The sequence below is a fragment of the Coccinella septempunctata genome, chromosome X (assembly GCF_907165205.1).
Source record: "Coccinella septempunctata chromosome X, icCocSept1.1, whole genome shotgun sequence".
NCBI lineage: Eukaryota > Metazoa > Arthropoda > Insecta > Coleoptera > Coccinellidae > Coccinella > Coccinella septempunctata.
Genome location: NC_058198.1, coordinates 5,136,403 through 5,156,226, shown reverse-complemented (window position 1 = coordinate 5,156,226; position 19,824 = coordinate 5,136,403). Strand labels below are relative to the sequence as shown.

Genomic DNA, 19,824 nt, shown 5'->3' with positions numbered 1-19,824 from the left:
ACCACCGAAAGGTTCATCTCATTAGTTGTATTTATTGCCAGATGGATTGCCCAACATCCTGGTTAATAAAGAAATGACATACTATAATACCAAAGAGTAACCAACAAGAGGATGCACTCTGTCATTTTGGCCGGTTGGGTTTCAATGACCTTGAGGGAATACTCATAATTCGATATTCGAACTATTTTGAAAGAAGTCGCATTATTTTCATAAACGGAAATTGATTCGTTTCCGACAGGATACGAAAACGAAAGCCGATATCTGCCGATATTCGTTCGGTTCGCAACTCGCAATTTGATTGGACGCCCAGATTCTGATTTGACTGCGGATGATTCTGTTCGCAGTATTCTGGCGCGTATCGTGTCCCCACTCCAAGGTTAAAAGTCCATGAGTCAGATTTCGCCTTGTAAATTGACAGAGTGAAACCTCTTGTTGGTTACTCTTTGATAATACCCCGCACCACGGGTATGATTAGCGATATATAATATTTTTCGTAATAGATCCATGATCATAGAGCGGAGTGAAAGTATCAAATAAAGGCTCTCATAATGATATACTGCTGGCCTTTCAATTTTAAACAATAGTGTAATTGTCGATACATGGAGTTTTGTAATCGTTTTAATGACCACGATATTTACGACGTTTTTTGCCTCCACCTTCACGTGTCAATCTTCTTCGAGATCCTCGGTGTGGTTTCGTGGACCTAGCAATGATGTTTTCTTTCTACATATCGATAGTTGATCCATGAATCTGCTACCATGTGAACAACAAGATTCAATAAATAATCATCAGCCAGTTGCGTGAATATTTGCGAAGACATTCAAAGCCATACAAATCAGTCTAAAGCAGAGAGCTCTTGGTGGTGTTCACATCCAAACACTGAACTCACCTCGAGAAGATGGAAAAACTCGACCACTCAGTATACACCTCTGTCCATGCTACAAGATAACACAATTATGTCTCCACAAACACTTCAACACAAATCAGAACCATCAAAGCATCGAATAAACATATATATATGGATGATGAAGAAGCTCCTGGTCTCACGTGAAAATTCACCCCCAAAAGACGATCCTTCCGTTTCACAAAGTCCTAAGGGGCAGGAAAAAGTCCTGGCATCTGGATTTTCGGCTGAAGTATCAACAACAATTTTCGCAATTTCCTCTGGACGAGCAGATGCGTGTCGCAAATTCCGAAATGTACGTCAAAAAAAGGGGAAGTCAGAAGCGGACAGCAGCAGCGCCTACCCCACAGCCGAGAACAACTCAACTGACTAAAATATGAACAGGAATGATTCTGAAATGCCGAGTGAACATCGGTTGCCGAACTTGGGCGACGCAGAGCGAATAGAATAACACGGCGTGTTTGCTCGGCTTCGGCTAAGCTCACGGCAACGGATAGGGATAGAAATAGGGTATTAGTATTCAAAATCGAGCTACACCTTGTAGACGGAGCATCTTCTGACACCTTTACCACAAATTTGGGCGTGCCTCAGGGCTCTGTGTTTTCGAGCGGTTCTCCAGTCAAACATCGGGCCAGATTGGTTCATTGATATTGAACACAATGTAGTAATTAATATCCGTTTCTCCAACCTGTACACCTTTAATGCTCGTATTATCCCAAGGTACTCCGGACATGATCATATTGTTTATTAATCCCATCTGGAACTTTTTTTCTGGAGAATTAACCAAATGGAAACAACCATCGCACTCATGTACCAGCAGTTCTAAGAAAAAATATGAATATGGGCATTTTTGCTGTGTGAAAATCTGATACCAAATTCATATAGAAAAAATTTATATCCCTTTACCTTCTTAAACAGATCCATTGCTTTGGAATGAAGAAAAACTCGTGTTGAAAACTAATGTTTTGAATTCCGCACTGTTTTCTACTTGTGAATGGCTACAACTTCCAAAATCTTAAAAATAGTCGCCTCAGATTTACATTTCGAAAAATATCAAATGGATATTGACCATAAAACGGGTGAAAATATGTATGAAGACGTAGGCACTGTCGTCGAAAGTTCAAATTGCGGAATTCGTGACAATCAAACAACGAGCAAACATTCAGGAATGGAAATGAAATCGCTTTGTGTCTCGTTCGACATATTCGGACACGGGATAACTTGATAGCTCTCTTCGGGGTGCTCCCAGAGACTAATACGACTATTCCACCAAACTTCGAGTGAGGAATTCGAAGACTACTCGAAATGTCCCGGAATTTATATTTTATTTAGGTATCGAATGAATTGGATAACTTCCGTAGATTCATGTGTCCCTTTTTCTTAGCGACAGTATTCGGAAATATTTGTAGTTTATCGGAGTACCATGCCAGGACCAAGATTAATACAGGACAGTAGAGGGACCCCGCTGAATTGGATCGTGAATTCGAAATTCAATTGATTCTTGTTCTGCCCGGATGATTAATTGTCCACATACAATTTCTTCGTGCTTATCGGACCATTAACTGTGTCACAAACCCTCGAATCGTCATTGAAAATTGAAATCAGGCAAAAGTAAAATCATCTCGACTTCGAAAGACCACTTTGAAATCTAATTAACAACATATTTCGTATAAAAACGTGGAACTGATACAGTTTATTGGAATATTTCCAGGCATTCATCAGTTGTAATATTAAACCATAAACTGAACAACCTACACCCAGCGTGTAGAATGTATAGCAGCAGTCCTATGAAATTTATTTGGATCGCTTGACATCAGACAACATAAATCTATTGACAAGCAGCTCAACCACCAAATTGGAGCGTGATATACATGGAACATTATTATGTACACCATTTTTAGGAAACCGAACAAGAAAATCGAACGATTAGTGGCTCTGTCATGGGAGAAAAACCAGATGTTCGACATCTTCAACAGTCTTGAAACATTAGACTAACCCTTATGATGTTCTGTCATTCGCGTAGATATTACCTAGACGTTTACTTTTTTGGTATCCTGATTTTCAAAAAAAACAACTAATATCGTAGGTACTGCTTTAAAAAAAAAACCTAATTTTGAATTCCCTTTCTGCTTATCAATCCTTGAATATAGATTAAAAAGGCGTCATATATTCTGCAAAGTAACGAAAAAATAGAACGTTTTTGATTTCAAATATGTAGATTGAAAGCACATGTATCGATTTTGAGAATGAATCTTTTGAGTGACATAAATTTTCGAAATATCCTCGAGAAAATAGGAAGAATTCTTACGATATTCTCGTACAATATCTCATAAGTGAAATATTGAGCAGAATAACAAAAATAATGATCTTGCTTGATTCTCAATCTGTTTAATGCTTCTATAATTGTTCGCGTTTAACTCAATTCTCACGCGGTCTCACAAAATGTTGTATGTTATACAGGATGCACTCTTAATGAAAGGATATTTTTCCGCAATGATGATAGTACAATCGAAACCGTTTTGAGTTTCAGCTTCAACTTCTTCTCATTAGTAATCATTTGCCAACATGCCTGGGTATAATGTGTTAGCGTCATGCCGATGTGAGAAAATGCAACGGTACCTCACATTCAATCGCTAATTGCCGACAACAATAAATGTAATTTAGATACTTATTCGTTATAGAACACCGTACAGCATTTTTCAGGAGTCTCGATAATTACTAACAGTAAGTTACTTTTGCTCTCACCGATCTACGAGAGATCTTTTCGGAATCAGTGCCACCGTAACGACTTCTGATATTCCAGCATTAATCGAATTTTGATTGACGCAACATGCAGGTGTTTAATCAATTTCTTTATTCGTATGGTCAGCTAGAACTTCACGTACATACCTAATTAGCGTTTCAGTGCGGTATATTTCATACAGAAACCGAGAATATTGTATAGACTCAATTAGTGGCTAACGCTCCGCGAGAAGAGGAGGAAAAAGGAATTTTTCCGAAATCAAATTGATTCGACCGTTGTACCGCTAAATCCGCTTTGAGATTAATTTTACCGTTTTTCACGTGGTTCACACTCGGAAGATAGGATTTAGTTGAAGGTGAATCTCTCGCGAAGTAACTCAATATGCTGGCATATTCATCATGATTTTCCGGCCTTCATTTTTCCATTTTCGCGCACGTGGTCTAAAACGTCATCATCAATTGTTTCCCGTCAAATAAAGGAAGGAAATACTTCACTTCTGAATTCCAAGGAAAGTCGTCAATTTTTTTTCGAATTGCAGTACAAAACACTTCAAAATATGTATGCACTGGAACAAAGTTCTCTAGGAAAAATAGTTTTCGAAAATTACACGACTTCATGAGTTCAACTTCTTCGGTTTTCCCAAGAAATGAAAATATTTTCAAGTCTGCATTATTACGGCTACAGTATTGTACCTCAATCCCGAGAAAACTGTTTCAAGAGACAGGACAGTCTCATCAAAAACGAGTTACGCGCTCGGCCTAACCCTGAGGCGAGAAAACCAGATTTAAATGTCGTGAGATATAAATATTTCTCGTGAAAAAAATAATGCATAAAACAATTTTCCAAATCCCATAATGCTGAGTCGAGTGAACGAGGAAGATTTTCCTTATATCCTTCTCTCTGTGCCTGAAGCAATTGAGAAACAACAGGAAATGCGACATCATTTCTCAAGTCGATAGGTGCGTCGTTGGATTTTGTTTTCTGTACGAGGGCAGAGCCGATAAGATTATGATCAGATCAATCACGTTTCGATCAATAATTCTAACACTTTTCGAAATCGTTTGTAGAAACATTTTTCAAATAAAAATCACATAGTGTTTCGAATCCGAAATGAAAGTTTAGTGCCCTGTTGGGGGAAGGATAGTTTGAATTCGATGGTCCATTAAAAGTTTAATCGCCCATTAAACCAAGTATATCACCATTGGATTATAGAATATACTTAGAGAAACAAATCAGATATCTACAACGAGTTGTGCTAAAAAAAACCTTCTTTTTTTATTGAAATAATTTGTGTGATCTAGTCTAGGTTTCTTGGATACCTTGTACCGTCACCCCAAGGAAATGGGAAACAACAAAATTTCTATCATTTCGCGAGACTCACTTATAGAGAGATAAACCCATGCTAGTGGGAAAAAAAACCTTAAACAACGCCTGAAACGTCTTAATTTCACAATTCCGAAAGATCGCCTGTCTTCAGGCTGTTCCCAGAATAACATTACGGCTAAGTTATTCACTGCCACCTCTACCCTCGGCTAGGAAAAATTCATTCCGATTGAGGATTTGACGAAATGTGGAAAATTATACGGCATTTCGTTTTCGAGTAATTAAATACATAATGGCCAGCCCCTGAAATGGACCACCCGTGTGCGGTTGAAACTGAAGGATGCATAAGAATTGGTGGAGCGCACTTAAAACCGAATTTATTTCACTCCGTCATATATGTGTGCAGTTCTGTCCGAGACCAATGGCGCCCATCAGGGGAAATCGGCTTCATTTCTGCACTGGAAATTGCCGATTTCGGTTGAATATTCACATATTAAATGAAACATGCCATCATAGAAATATGGGATGAAAATAATGTTAAATCAAGAAAGAATGAGCTCTGGACTTTTTGGATTCGAAAATGACATGTTTAAGTCACCAAAAAAATATCATTGAGTTCCCGCTTTAGGATATGCCAAATCAAAGTCGATATTGTTTTTTTTTTCCGAATTATTCGTCTGAAAAAGCTTTAGTTCCTGCTCACCCAGTACGAATATGTCATCTTTGATCTCCAACTGTTAATAATAGCATATTTCACGTCACAGCAACTTCGAACTCGTTTTACAAAAGGCCAATAAAAATTACTGTGTAACAAATGTATTTTCGACGGTTTCAATGGGAACAGTTCATGTTTGAAATGTTTGCGCTTCGACAATGAAGTTCTTTGTTTTCCACTTCATTTCCCCACCTCTTACCAATTCGGATAAACGACTGCTGTCAAATTTTAAAATAGGAAAGAAGATTAGTGATTTGAACTTCTTTACAGCCATCACAGCAAGACGCAAAATTTGTGACATTGCAACTGTGGTCCAACTGAATTGATTGATTTAATTTTGTATTGTTGTTCTGTTATGACTGGGCATATTAAAAGGACTTGTATGAGAACCATTTCTAACTATTACAGGGTCATCAGGAAATGATCATAGATTAATTTTAGCCTCTATATTATTTGTCTAGATGTGGAACTCTATACTGCGATTTTCTAAATATTTTCTTTATTCTCTTCGATTAATTCCTTCTCCATTATGTTCATTCTTCGATGATTTTTTGATTTACGAACAATAGGGTTCATGGACTGAATATTGCGTGGAACTATTCCGACTTATTGCAAATGTTGTGATTCTGCGTGGCGAAATTATTGATGGGGCGCCCCATGACATCGTAACAGTGCAGCGTTTTCGCGATTCAGCCGATTCGCTCTCTTAATGAACGCTAACTATCGAAATATCATGAAGGGAGGCCGATTGCATTCGGATTCTACGAATTTCGATTTATTGCTCGTATCATGCAATATGTTAATATCGACTGCGATTTTGAAACATGATATTCCACTTTTTTTTTTATAACAAGTTGATCGATCGTTCGACGCGGGGGAAGTTTCATTACGCTTTGTCCGATTCTGGATTCATTACGTTTGAAAATAGTACATTCAAATGATTCAGCTGCTCGTCCACAACAGATGCTACTAATTAGCAGAACTTTCTAAGACGCCGTATCTGGTTATGTGTACACCATTAGATGCGTCCCATAAAGCGGTGAAAATCAGCTTCAGCCACATCGAATCGTTTTATTATTTCCAGGGAAAATTACGTGGTTGGAAATTACCTGAAACGTGCTAGGTTGGAAGGAGGGGGCATATGGAGATCGACAGCTTTTGCACAAATGGCAGTGTATATTTTGCGTATTTTTGTCTCTGACGGAAGGCGACATATTTTCACTGTGGAAACGGCTACTACGCCACTGTATAATTTAATGTTTCGGTGTAATTGGTCCTGAAATCGCAGGTTTCTATAGAGAATGGTGTCTAAATTGTATCCTAATTTGGCCACGCAAAGGGATATTTCACTAACCTATAATCACAACGCTGCTTCAGACATAATAATTAATTCGGCTACTAATTGCCCCGTGGGATAATGCTATTATGACGCATTACGTGTCACGTTGTTGGTTCGGCCAAGTCCATGGACCAAATACTGATCTATACCTAAATGCGAATTACTAAATCATGATATCTTCCGCGCCTGCAGCCGTGTATTAAAAAATCTACAACCATACCAGCACACAGCATTGCGACAACTCAGTGCAACGTTGGGCCATATCTATCAAAATCATGGATCACATTCGTGATTTGTTGTCTCGATCTTTAGTCATTTCGACCTCAACTCGCTTTCACATGTTTTCTTGGGTAATACTGAAATTGTGGACCTAAAACCTCGGGCTCGTCGTTTGAAACTCACATAAAAGCTGTTGAATTTTCCCAAGAATAACACTGGATTCGGAGTGATATGGCGGAGAATGTAAATTCTGAAAACTTCTCGCAAGAGCACCTATGGCTACGTCTTTTCACGTTTGCAACACATTATCTCCGATCAAGATACTGCCTTCATTTATTGATATGAATAATAGGATCTTCACGACCTTTAGAAAGATTCAGAAGAAATGTTTTGTTGCAAAAATAAAAAATGTATCCATAATTTTAGTTTTTTTGTGCATACAAAAAGGATTCAATATAACTCTGATACGATCAATTAAGAAATGACTGCACAGTTGAGAACTGTGTTAAAAAATATTCAACAAATTGCGGTTCGAGCTTTATAAGAGAAATTCCACATGACTTTATGAAGACAACCAAATAAATCTAGTGATGAACCTATAGCGTTCGAAGAATGGATCATTTTCATCATGATCAATCCCGACATACTTTAACAGAATGAAGAATTTCATTTATTTTGTAGGTTTCTAGATATTTTTCGATTTTGTTGATTTGATGGATGGAATTGAAGCGAATCTAGTCGTGTAGATAGCAAACTTATCGATTATGGTTCAGAGTTTTGTGACTATTCGAAAAACTCGAAAAAATGTTTTCCTCCCAAAATTGTTTTCCATTGTGAAAAATGCCATCAAGTTCATAACTATAAATCATAGGGTTAAAATGAAACATGTTCTGGAAATGAGGTTCTAGTTAATTTACGATTTCCATAATATAGTGACATATTGATGGATCGATCGTTCTTTGTTATGACGAGTCCGCGAATTGAATAGAGTCGCGGGCGAAATGGCGGAGAAATAAAAACATTGAAAAAAAAATCCAGCCACCAATATAATACGTGACGATATCCAGTATAGTGACCTATGCATGTTATGCCCTCCTGAATCACGGACGATGTTGTTTTAAAAACCGTCAATAATGTCATTACGGTGACATATACGTCATTAAGTCCTGCCAATGTGGAATATAATGAAATTGTTGCGTAAGCTAGTTTGAATAGTCCGCGAGAAAGTTGAGCTCACGTTCGCGATAGCCGCAGTAAATAGCAATAAATTGTTTTTCTTTGAATTCAAATTACCTAAACATGTTCAATTATGCATAAATAATCTGAACTCTGAACAGTCATGACCTCTGGTGAAGTCACTGCATATAACCGTGCGGATTCCATCTCCATTATACCTTCCGCGAAATGAATTGAGTTTCTTAATCCGAACGATAAGTGAAGCAGGTGGACTTGCACATGAAATCGTAAAATGAACCTACATAAAAAAATCACAATGTCGAAGACTCAACTTTCATAGTTAATTTCATAAATTATAGCATATTCGTCAAAGATTTTTTCTATGAACTTTTCAAGTTGTTTCTTCAAAAATATGTACTGTTGTTTGAGAAGGAATAGATGAGGTAGCATGTTTTGCAATGTGGAAAAACTTGAACATGAACTTTCCTTCCGAGGACACATTTAACTAACAAATTCAACCCCTGAGAGGGTGTTGCCATCCTTAACTCACTCTGCATAGGAAAAAAGTGGCAGGATCACCGTATTATGAAGTTGAATGAGTTCTTCACAGTGATGTAATTTATTGTCGTTAGACTTGGGTGTACTTACAATAGTGCGTCAGCCAGAACACGTTCTCTATTCAAGTTATAGGGGTGGATACTCCTCCCTGGGGTTTGAACCTGTAAGATACAGAAAATACAGAAAATGTGTCTTCTTCGATTCGAAATACATGTTTGCAATTTTTCTCTCATGTATTGGACACACATATTTCTAAATGCCACACTATGTATTTGCATAATACCAAATCGCCAAGCTGACGTATATTTGTTCAATTTTCCGATAGGGTTCCGTGCTGTGCGCGGACTGGAAAGTGAATTAATAAATTTTCCGGCTGTCGTCATTTCACGTCTGCAGTTTGAATAATACATTCCGAAGAATCATTCCCAGTAATCAAACGGAGGAGTAGAAAAAGGCGGCTCTCGCATGAATAGGTTGAGCATTTAGGGTGATTACAGACAAGAGTTAACAGTTATCATTAGGAGGCAATTTCGAAATCAAGAATTTAAAGGGGGATCGATATTTTTCTCTGACCTCTTCGCCGCACATGCATTAAGACGCTTATATATCTGTTATTATTTGTCAGGGTGTGTAGCGTTCTATACATTGTTACGTCCAGGCAATGACAATGGATTTCACGCCTCTACCAATTATAAATGACAATCGTATCATACCATAGGCTCTCAGGCATTATCCGGCGATAATACGTCCTCGGCGTATTGTTTAAAATCCAAGACCAACACGGAGCGCGTATTGATTTAATCAAGGGATTTCGCCAGGTTGTTCACATGTTCTAGGAATAAAGGACCGCTTATGGACACATTCATAATGTGAATAGGCTAACAGTGCAACGAAGAATGATCGTTCTGAGAGGCAGGTCAGAATGAACTGTTCGTACAATTTGAAATCTACTGATAAGATGAAGCGAAATACTCAGGTATAGGGGCAGAAATATACTCAGTGTACCTTGGTTTATCACGAACCGGTAGATTTATGAAGTGAAAAACCATCATGGAATTCATGAAGAGGATAAAGCAGAGATGCTCGTCGATTTAGAGAAGAAAAATCCTGAGGAGGCTAGTGGACTTTGACTGGGAAGAAGACAGAGGAAAAATGAGACCTAGAGATCAATTGAAATGGGAGTAGGGGTTACTGAAACAATCCAAAGGAGTGATATCCAAACAGGATCAACAGAAAGCTGTCGCGTCTCCAGGTAGCCTGAAAATTTTCATGGTAGCGTTTGTGGGGGGTCTTTTTCGAATAATTCGAAAAAGTTTTTAACTTTACCGAGATGTAGCACAAGACAAGGAGAGTGCAGGAACGTTATCGAGGCGTGGTTTTTATGAACGGTCTACGCAGGCAACGCAATTTTCTATTCGATTCGTAAAACCAAACCCTACATTTGAATGATATAGAATCGCCTCGGCTGATGATAGATATCGTTGCTGCGTACGAAAATATATTGCATATATGGCGTATATTGTGAGAAAGTGCAACTGGACTCACGCAAACGGCTACGCGAGACCATAGCCGTACGTTTAGCGGCTGTATTTAATAACAGTGTATCGATCATGCTGCTCCTGCAATTACCTGGCACCTTTTGCAAGAATAATACAATCGCCGGCTGTTCTGGTCTCGCGTGATCTGACCGGGCCTTCACTTTCCTCGTCGAACCGTTACCTGGACTCTTGGAGAGCTCTCCATACGCCATCGGACTACCACACACAAATATTCAGCTCGGGGTCCTCTTAAATATTCATGCGCGAACGTTTTATGCACAATCGTTAAATGCCTATTTACCGGTAACTAACACTCTTTTCTATTCCGTTTTTACCACCGGGCTTTCCTGGTCGCATAAAAGAACTTTCTGGGAAACACCGTTAAAACGCTCACTCCGAAATGAGAGTATTAAGTTTCAGATGCATCGTTCACCTTTTTGTAACACCTCCGTCGGTGCATGATGCATGCTGCTGGCAGCATTGAAACGTCCTCTGCGGCCTCTTCATTACCGATTTTGCATGATTTACGACTTCCAATGTCGACAATTGTAAACATTGTACAACCAGAGCTTTTTGCTCGAGTCTTCCATAAGAGGCTCATGTTTGGTGGAAAAACAACTGATTAAACGTAACCTACAGTATCAAAGTCGGTCAATATGATTAAAAGTTACTTGAATAGTTTAAAGAAAGCTCAGGTTCTTCAACACCTCATTTCAACATCGAAAATCGATTAACCTTCTTATGTACTTAGTGTAGAAACTCTTTTATTCATCGATAGGGTCGATCAACGACTGTGAACTTTTTCAACCACCATTTACGTCTTGCATAACCGTACCACCCGAATGTGTTCCAATATTGACACATCCCATTAAGCACAAAAGAATTCATTGGTTGAAAGCCCTCGGAATGATGGAAGTGGTGAGCAAATGTAATTTGCTGGAAGCATAACAAACTTCTGGGAAAACTGGGTAATGCAATAAATATTTTAATCATAGAAGCAACTGCATTCCCGTTTCCGATATTGTGTACCTAGTTGAATATGAAAATCAATATTCATAAGGCTTTGGATATTCAGCGTTTGTCACGATGAATTTCACCCACAATTCCGGCGGTATGAGAATGCACTTACAACGTCGAGAGTTCAGATGTGTTCGCACTTTTATTTTCGGGTAATTCGATAAGTGATTGATGGTCTATCGAGAGGCCTGTTCAAGCGAATAATTGCATGTTTGTACGAATCATTTCCCATCGTAAAAACACTATCGTCCCTCGGACAAATCATATTGTCATTTCCACGCTTACTTTGTCAATTCGCTTTGACCGCATCGACGGAAAAGAATTTGACGACTACGGCTTTCTGGGCAATGATTACGTTCTTCAGAAAATTCATAGAGCGTAACCCAAACCGATCCTCGGACAACTCAATGCCCACTGTATTAGACTGACTTAACTCTGCGCGACTTTTCAATTATTGAGATTGAGAAAATACCATTCGTTCACCCTTGTCAAGATTCCTATTCGCTTGCTGGACATAGAAGGTAAATTGTAAATCCCTAGAAATATTTCTAGGGATGCTAGAACATCGAAAAATAAGTGGTCTTTATCTGACGAACTCATGTCGAAAACCTCTTATTAAGAGTGCTACAACCCTTCGGAAAGGGACTAACGATAAATCGGTATTATTTGAGGATACCAAGACAAGTTATTTGCGTATGCTTCTTTGATACATCAAAGAAATATTCGTCGACTCAAAATAAAGTAACTCCTGACATATCCTCCGAAAAATAACCGTTCTCGAGTAATGCAAGTTTAATGATAAATGTACTCTTCCTTCTTCCAAGATTATATCCTTCGCAGGGTGATCCAAAATCGTCGACCAGTACGTAGTTCTAAAGTGCAAGGGATGAAGAAAACCAAGAAATATGTAGTTCTTGTCATATTAACTTATACACTTGCTGAGGGTGCTACAACCATCAGAAAGGATCTATTGAGAATTGGTTTTTCGTGAATAAATTGAAAACGGTTATTTTATGGATGATACGTCAAGAGTTTTTCGTGAAAAAAGACTTATACGTATTTTCCAAAAAAAAATTCAAAAAAAGAAAGATAGCCTTGATGGTTCCAATGAATCCAAGTAGCATATGCAGTTAAACTACCCTTAAATAATATGCAGAATTTAAATTGGTTAAGGTAGTTCACTACATATTTCTTGGTTTTCCACCACCTTGAGATTTATTCAGCAGCAATCTTTGATAATTTTGGTTCACTTTTTAGAGAGTTATATCCTTGAATGATGAACATACCTAATTTTGAAATTAATTTACCCGAAAACGATTGATTTTCTGATACTGTATCATTCACTAGCCGTCTCAAAACTACCGTTATCAAGCGGTTCCCAACATGGATTCACCTAATATGGATTTACTCTCGAAAATATTTCGTGGCGGATATAGAAACTCAAGAATTTACTATCGATACTTTGTTTTCGATTTCTACGTTATCGAAACAATGAAAATTTCCCACCATATACGGACGTATAACTAATTAACATATTACTCATGGTACCCAACCCAATCACTCAACGAAGAATAAATTCCCTATGAATAGGTATTTCCGGACAAACAATGATCTAAATGACAAATTTTCGTACGAACAATGAGGCAGAATTAGTGATCGATTTCTCGTTCGGTGGAACGAAATTAACCATCAGATGAAAGTGTGCGTTCTGATGTCCCAATTTGTCTTTTCGAGTTCATTCACGAATGGAAGAGAACACAATATGGAAAGTTGCCCGATCGGCTGCGGCAAAAATCCCATTTTTCAGATACGACAACTCGAAATTCGCATCGGGAATTAGGACAGACCGTTCGCCGATTTTGATACCGATTAGCTTTTCCGGACATTTATATAATTAAACAATTATTTATTCAGCGAAATCCATTCCGTCGGTGCTTAACGACCACCCCCAAAAACGGACGGCTTATTTATTAATGAAAAATCCGTTGGCCCGTTTCGCTCCAAGGTATTTCTTAATTCTCATTTCTGTTTGGCCCGTTTTTATCGGCACCAATCGTGAAATATTAGCCAATTTATTATATATTTGTATTCTCCTTATTTTTACCGCGAAAGAAGGCGACGTACTGCTTTCAACGCTTTATTTTTATGGGTCCCGTACGTACTGCATATAATTAAACGGCATATTTTTTCTCCGTATCAGAAATGCGACGCCTGATTTATTTCAATAAGTGATCCCGAGTCTCGATTAATAATTAAGGGGGCCTGCCTCTCCCCCCCCTCGCGCCGTGCGTAATGAACAGGTTACCGTTCGAGGGGGCATTTCGTGGCATTCATAATTACTGCGAAAAACAATTTTCCTCGTGAGCAACGAGCGAGGCATTTTTCCACCTGCACGGATTATGACTTTCCCACAACACTTCGGGTGAAAAATGAGTACATACTCGAAAAATATCCGGTCGTACATGATGCCTGGAAAGATTTAATGCCATTTGTTCTTGAAATTATGCAATATGCGACGGCTTCATAACGTAGCTCTTAGATGGTTGGAATTTATTAGAAACGGAGTCGAATGCTCCGCTCCACAGAGGATGAGACGTTTGGAGTTGATTTTATGTGAATCGAAAAATATCTTCTAGCAGCATGAATGGAGATCAATTGATATTTCGATGTGTCTTTGGAAGAAGAAAATCACCATTCAAAAAGTGAAAATTTCATCGAACAAATGAACAAGTTCTGCTTCGTGTTCTACTAATATTTTCGACCCTATCGGAAATGTGTTTCTGGCAGACGAAATACAATCGAATTTAACTCTAGAAAACACCACAGAATCCAGAAAAAGACATAATAATTATGTTCCAAAATTGAATTTGATTGTATTTCGTCTGCCAGAAACACATATCCGATAGGGTCTAAAATATTAGTAGAACACGAAGCAGAATTTGCCATTATTCAACTTACTTTCATCACAAACGGTTTTTTTTTTTGTTAATTTTCTGTCGTCGATACTCCCATCGAGTTCACAACTTGTCCCGTCTGGAATTCGTCCATTGCAGATAAACGATCGATTTTATTATATTTGTAATTCAAAAACGACCCCGCAACGATTGAAAATCCGTTGAGGATGCATTCGATTCGAGAAAAATCGGTCGCCTGCCTCAATCGAATCACGGCTCACAATCGTTTTGTCCTATCGAATCAGTTCGCGGTCGGTTGCTACTTCGAGTATCTGAGGAATCTGAAATTTTCATTTCCACATGTCACACCTATCGATTATTTATTGTGCAAGGCCGGATGCAATATTGTCGTTTCGAGGCACTTAATAAATCATCGCATTGAATCATTCAATGATAACGCTATCCCGGCTCACCTGCATAGGGATAAAAATCGCGAAAGTATGAAGGATAGAAATTGGAATCGATTTCGACATGGGGGAAATGGAACACCCAGTATCCACTTGTGTATTAAGGTTAGGTTAGAAAATCTAAATATTCACGAGAGTCTGAAGTGTAAACACGTCCTTCTACCAGACACAGAAAAAGAGTATCCACGATAGCGATGCAAAATATACATAAAAATAAAAAATTTATATTTTCGTCCAGTTGGAAATGAGTAAAAAATGCGAATTTGCACCTCATCCATTTATAACCCATCCTGTTATGGAAACTGAAACGAAACTAAATGGTTCGATTCGGCAAGATGGATGTTCAGAACGGATTTTTTTTTCTCGGTTTCCAAGTTGGCATTTACAGCAGTAGATAGCATTCCCCACTGTCAAATCGAAGGGCGATCGGTGCTGTTGAAGTTGAGTCTGATAAGTATAAATGAAAATGCAATTATGGAAATTACTACGCCAGTATAAAAACACATCGAATGCAGAGCGTGTAGACAAAATAGAATCATTAGTTGAATCTCGACGATCGTCATGTTACCACAAACCGGTTCCGAAGACTTGAGATGCTTAATTAAACAGAATAGGACTGGAAACCGCCGTCTTGATGTACGGAGGCTGTTCAGCAAAAATACGGATTTATGTCGTTTTTTGCCAACCGCAACGACAACTTTGCAAACTCCAGATGGTTGTTTTTAAATGGACTATCCCCAGCCGAATCAGAATTTCGTCTCATTTGATATTTTGGAGTAGTAGTTTCATAGTACCTTCATTTTACATCACTTCTTCGAGCAATAAATTTGTCATTGAATCTTCCACTACTGGGTATCAATAGATTAAATCTAATCAAATCTAATAGACTTATTCACGCATAAGAGATTATTTTGTAGTTATAGAATCAAAGAAATATTTTCTATTCCTTGTGAAAGCAACAGAAAATGATGACAATATCCCTTGTTCCAGCAAAAATGACCATATCATGTCCCAATTCATGTTGTATTTATTGGGAAAATCTAATATGAGATCGAATTTCACAAAAATTCCAGAGATTTGATGTTTCTTCAACTTCTACCAGTCAAGAGTCAGTTTTCGAGCAGGACAAATCAAGGCTTTCGGTTTTTTCTTATCTTATGTATGATCGAATAACGATAACCAAACTTTATATTTCGAGAGATTGTGTGTGATCACGAAACATATGAAGACAAGTGATGTGATCTAAAGTTTGCAGCCGAACAGGCTGTTTTTACGGGTTTTGCCAAGTTTCGAACGCATAGGACACGCAAGCCCATACTTCATTTTTAGGGTTGAAAAAAGATCGTCCCTTGAAAATGGCGACTTCGGATGACCTTCACGGAGCATCATTCGAAATCCCCTCGTACATCACCGTTGATGGTCAATACGTGTGAAGTATTCACTTTATGAGCAATAGGAATTTTCAGTTTCTGCGAAAGTTCGTAATTAATCTCCCTGCAAACACCTATACGTATAAGACCGCGTAAGATAATCTGCCCCCATGCTGGAAGAATTCTGCCATTGTCTTCTCGCAATCTGAGTGGTTTTCGATTATTTCACAGACGAGCGCGTATCTGGTCCCTCGATGTTGAAACATCGTGGAGTTTTTGATGTAACTTTCGGCATTTGCGATCGGACGAGGTCGAAGCGGCCCCCATGCGTCAAAGCTGGTGCCAAAGCCCCGAAGAATTTTCAACATACTGGAGGTCCGTATAATTAGACTTCAAGAATGTATACCCCACTAATGTAGTTATATTTCACGAACATCCTAGGGATGCTACGAACTCTTTTTGCTGTCCACGGAGCGGAGGCTAACATAATTCTTGAAATTCAGTCGATTTGTGGCTCTTGCTATCTTGATCAGACTAATTAGTATTGTTGCATCTTTCTTTTACCTAGAACCATGAATATGAGAGTCTCTTTCACGATTATTACACGATAGAAGAGGTTATTTTTATTTAGTCAAAAAGGAATGATTATTTCGAATAATGAGAGTTTTTAACTTGTGGATTTTTGGTTTTAACTAGCCACATGTTAATGAAAAAATCGAACCCATTGTATATACCAATGTACCATTTCGATGTGGTAAATTATATTCTTAACAGATGATTTGTCATTGTTTCCCCCAAAAAAAGTAAAGGTGGGGTCCATCACCACATAATTTTTTACGGTTATAAGGAACCATACGGTTTTGTGCACGCTTCAAGAATTCACAGTTTTTCCTCCTCTGTATCATGGGCACGCACGACGGAACCTGTGGAAATTACAGGGCAGTGATCGATAAAAGCGTATCATATAAAATTCGAATCCATGTAGGAGGATGGACATGTACGGTCAACAATTAAATTTTAAGTTGCTGAAACAATCATTCATCCATGCTGGTAATTCACAGCTGGAAATATATGGGTATCGAGCAAGAATTATGTTACCAACCTCCACGCATTAACGTAGGACAAGGTGGGGTGGGTGGTGAAAGATTTCTTTTAGCGGGAGAAAGAGGACCATTGAGATTTGTCGTTGCTATTTTGATACCGTAAACTACCCGACAGAAAGTTCTCATGGAATGTACAATATCGTATGATTTTCAAAGTCCCCCGTTGACTCCATAATGAATCACACGTTTCCATCTTGAATTTACGTACTCCGTTAAGTCGAAAAATTCTTTATGGGAATTTGTCATGTTACCAGAGAAAACCAAGAACTTAAGTGCAGTATTAGTACTGTTTCATGTATAATCATTCCATAAATAAACTCTTCTTCTGTTATATTTCGAATGATAGAAACAAGGGATCCCCAACAATATTTCTTGATCCAACGATCCAACGTTCATTCATTAGGCTCATATTGTATATTAATTCCTTGCTGATTGTCAAAACGAATAATTTCGTCGTATAAATCGTTGCTTTGAGAAACACTCTTTCAAATTTTCTGGATACGTTCATTAATAACGACGGTATTATTAATGGTTCCTCTCATTGGAATTAGTTGTTTCTGCTTTCGACAGACTCTTTAATTCCGAATATACACCAGCTTATTTTACGTGTTTATCTTTCCACGAATAAATTCCATTAGAATAATTATTGTAGGTTATTCAAGGATCGAATCAATAAAATAAATAATTGATCGATTCTAATGGATTGGTGGATTATGATTCAATCTGTGAATTGTGCCACCTACACCGGTGGACATCGTACATGGGACAACCCATTAGAAAACTAAGTTCGCCTTAAGAATATTCAAAATAGCAGATAAGGTTCAGGCGAAGGTAAATGAGACAAAACTCGCTCTCGAACTATAAAAGTGACGCGACAGCAGATAAGGAACAGATCCCAATAAATAAAAAAAACAAATATTTCAAAATCCCGTCGTGCAAAACGGCTGAACGCGTGGGACGAATTTCGTTCTAATCGACGACAGTTAAGTGATGGAAAATGATGGAAATTAATCAGGTATGACGTTTTCTTGAATCGACTTAGATAAGAACCTGATTCGATACCTCAAAGATGAAATACCTTATTTTTATGCAAGACTATCAGCATATCGATTGTTCAACGAAATATCTCTAGCCCTTCCAATTTTATCAAAGAAGAAGTTCACATTTTTGACACCCCATAGCTTAGAAGGGGTGAATATTCGACCCTATGTTAGTATTTTCGGACAAGGCATCACCTCCTGCAATTTTGCCTCTCTAGTAAAAACCATTTACAATTTCCATGAAGTATATTCGATTTCCTAAGACTTCTCAGATAGCTAAAAATACTCTCTCCGTTAAAGTGCTAAAAAGGGGGGAGATTGGTCATCATTTTTCCTCTTCCAAGTAACGAAATGACGCCCAGTCTCTAAGTCAGTAATTAAGGATATTGGCAGTGTTTGCAATTCTCACGATCACTCTGTATCAACCATCGGAACGACGTGGGAGTATCAACCTCACAAATGATCCCAATATCTGAAAAGCAAGGGAGAGAACAAGAACAGAAAAAATGGAAAGACGTTGCGCGATCATGAGCCGATTGTATTCAAATCGAATCGAGAAAAAAAAATACGAGTTAACGGCGAACGGCATCTCCAGTTGGATTCTTTCAACCGAACGGCATCAGGAATGATGGCCTATCAATGTCAATGTTTTAAGCAGATTGACAAAAACAGATACGAAAATCAAATGATACATAAAAGAGTATTCTTCACTCAGTATCAGGGTCACGATGAACTATGTAACTACATTCCACTGGATGTCCACTAATAATAATAGGTGAGGCATAAGGTTCGTGTTGTTCGTTATATGACAACACTAACATCATATATCTTCATGAGGTTGACATATTCGTCTACACTTTGAAACATATTGATATATGACTGACATTCCCATTAAACATCTTCGATACAACCTAGATTAAAAGTTATCAGCTCACCTCAGGTCGAAATTTCATGATGATTCTAATGAGACGATGGAATAAGGCAGGAAAAATATAATTTTATGGAAGGTTTGTACGAGAAGCACAACAACGACAGTGTTATGTTCCACACAGTGGAAAATACTGCTTCTATTCCATTCCCTTCGAAACGAAGGGGAAAAAGCGAACATTTTTTGAAGGAAAACAATTCTCAATTTTGGAAATTGAAACCTATGGTACCTCCAGACTATGTCATCAGATACATACAGATGTACATGATTTTTCAAGTGAAACTATCTATATTTCATAAATAATATAAATAAAATTTTCGAGATAATTGTGTGTATTTCATTAACATCCCGTAAGTGCAAAGAATCAGGCACGATCTATCATCATAAAAAATGTGTGCGAAAACTGGTGCTGAAGTTCAACTCATACCTGAAATTTTAATCGCGAGAATTTTAATTTGAAAATTTCATCGATGAGGAAGGCCGGAGGGAA

At 38.1% G+C, this 19,824-nt stretch overlaps 1 protein-coding gene across 14 annotated transcripts in view; it reads right to left on the bottom strand.

Moving 5' to 3' along the window:
• Positions 1–9,143, bottom strand: part of LOC123322257 (latrophilin Cirl) — a 137,692-nt gene extending 128,549 nt beyond the window's left edge. For 12 of the 14 annotated variants that reach the window (XM_044910175.1, XM_044910184.1, XM_044910177.1 and 9 more), the window contains exon 1: positions 890–1,281. The gene's annotated coding sequence lies outside the window, so the exon portion shown is untranslated. Of the gene's footprint in view, positions 1–889; positions 1,282–9,067 lie in introns of those variants that run through there. The other 2 variants (XM_044910178.1, XM_044910190.1) reach the window with 2 other exon arrangements.
• Positions 9,144–19,824: the final 10,681 nt, after the last annotated feature.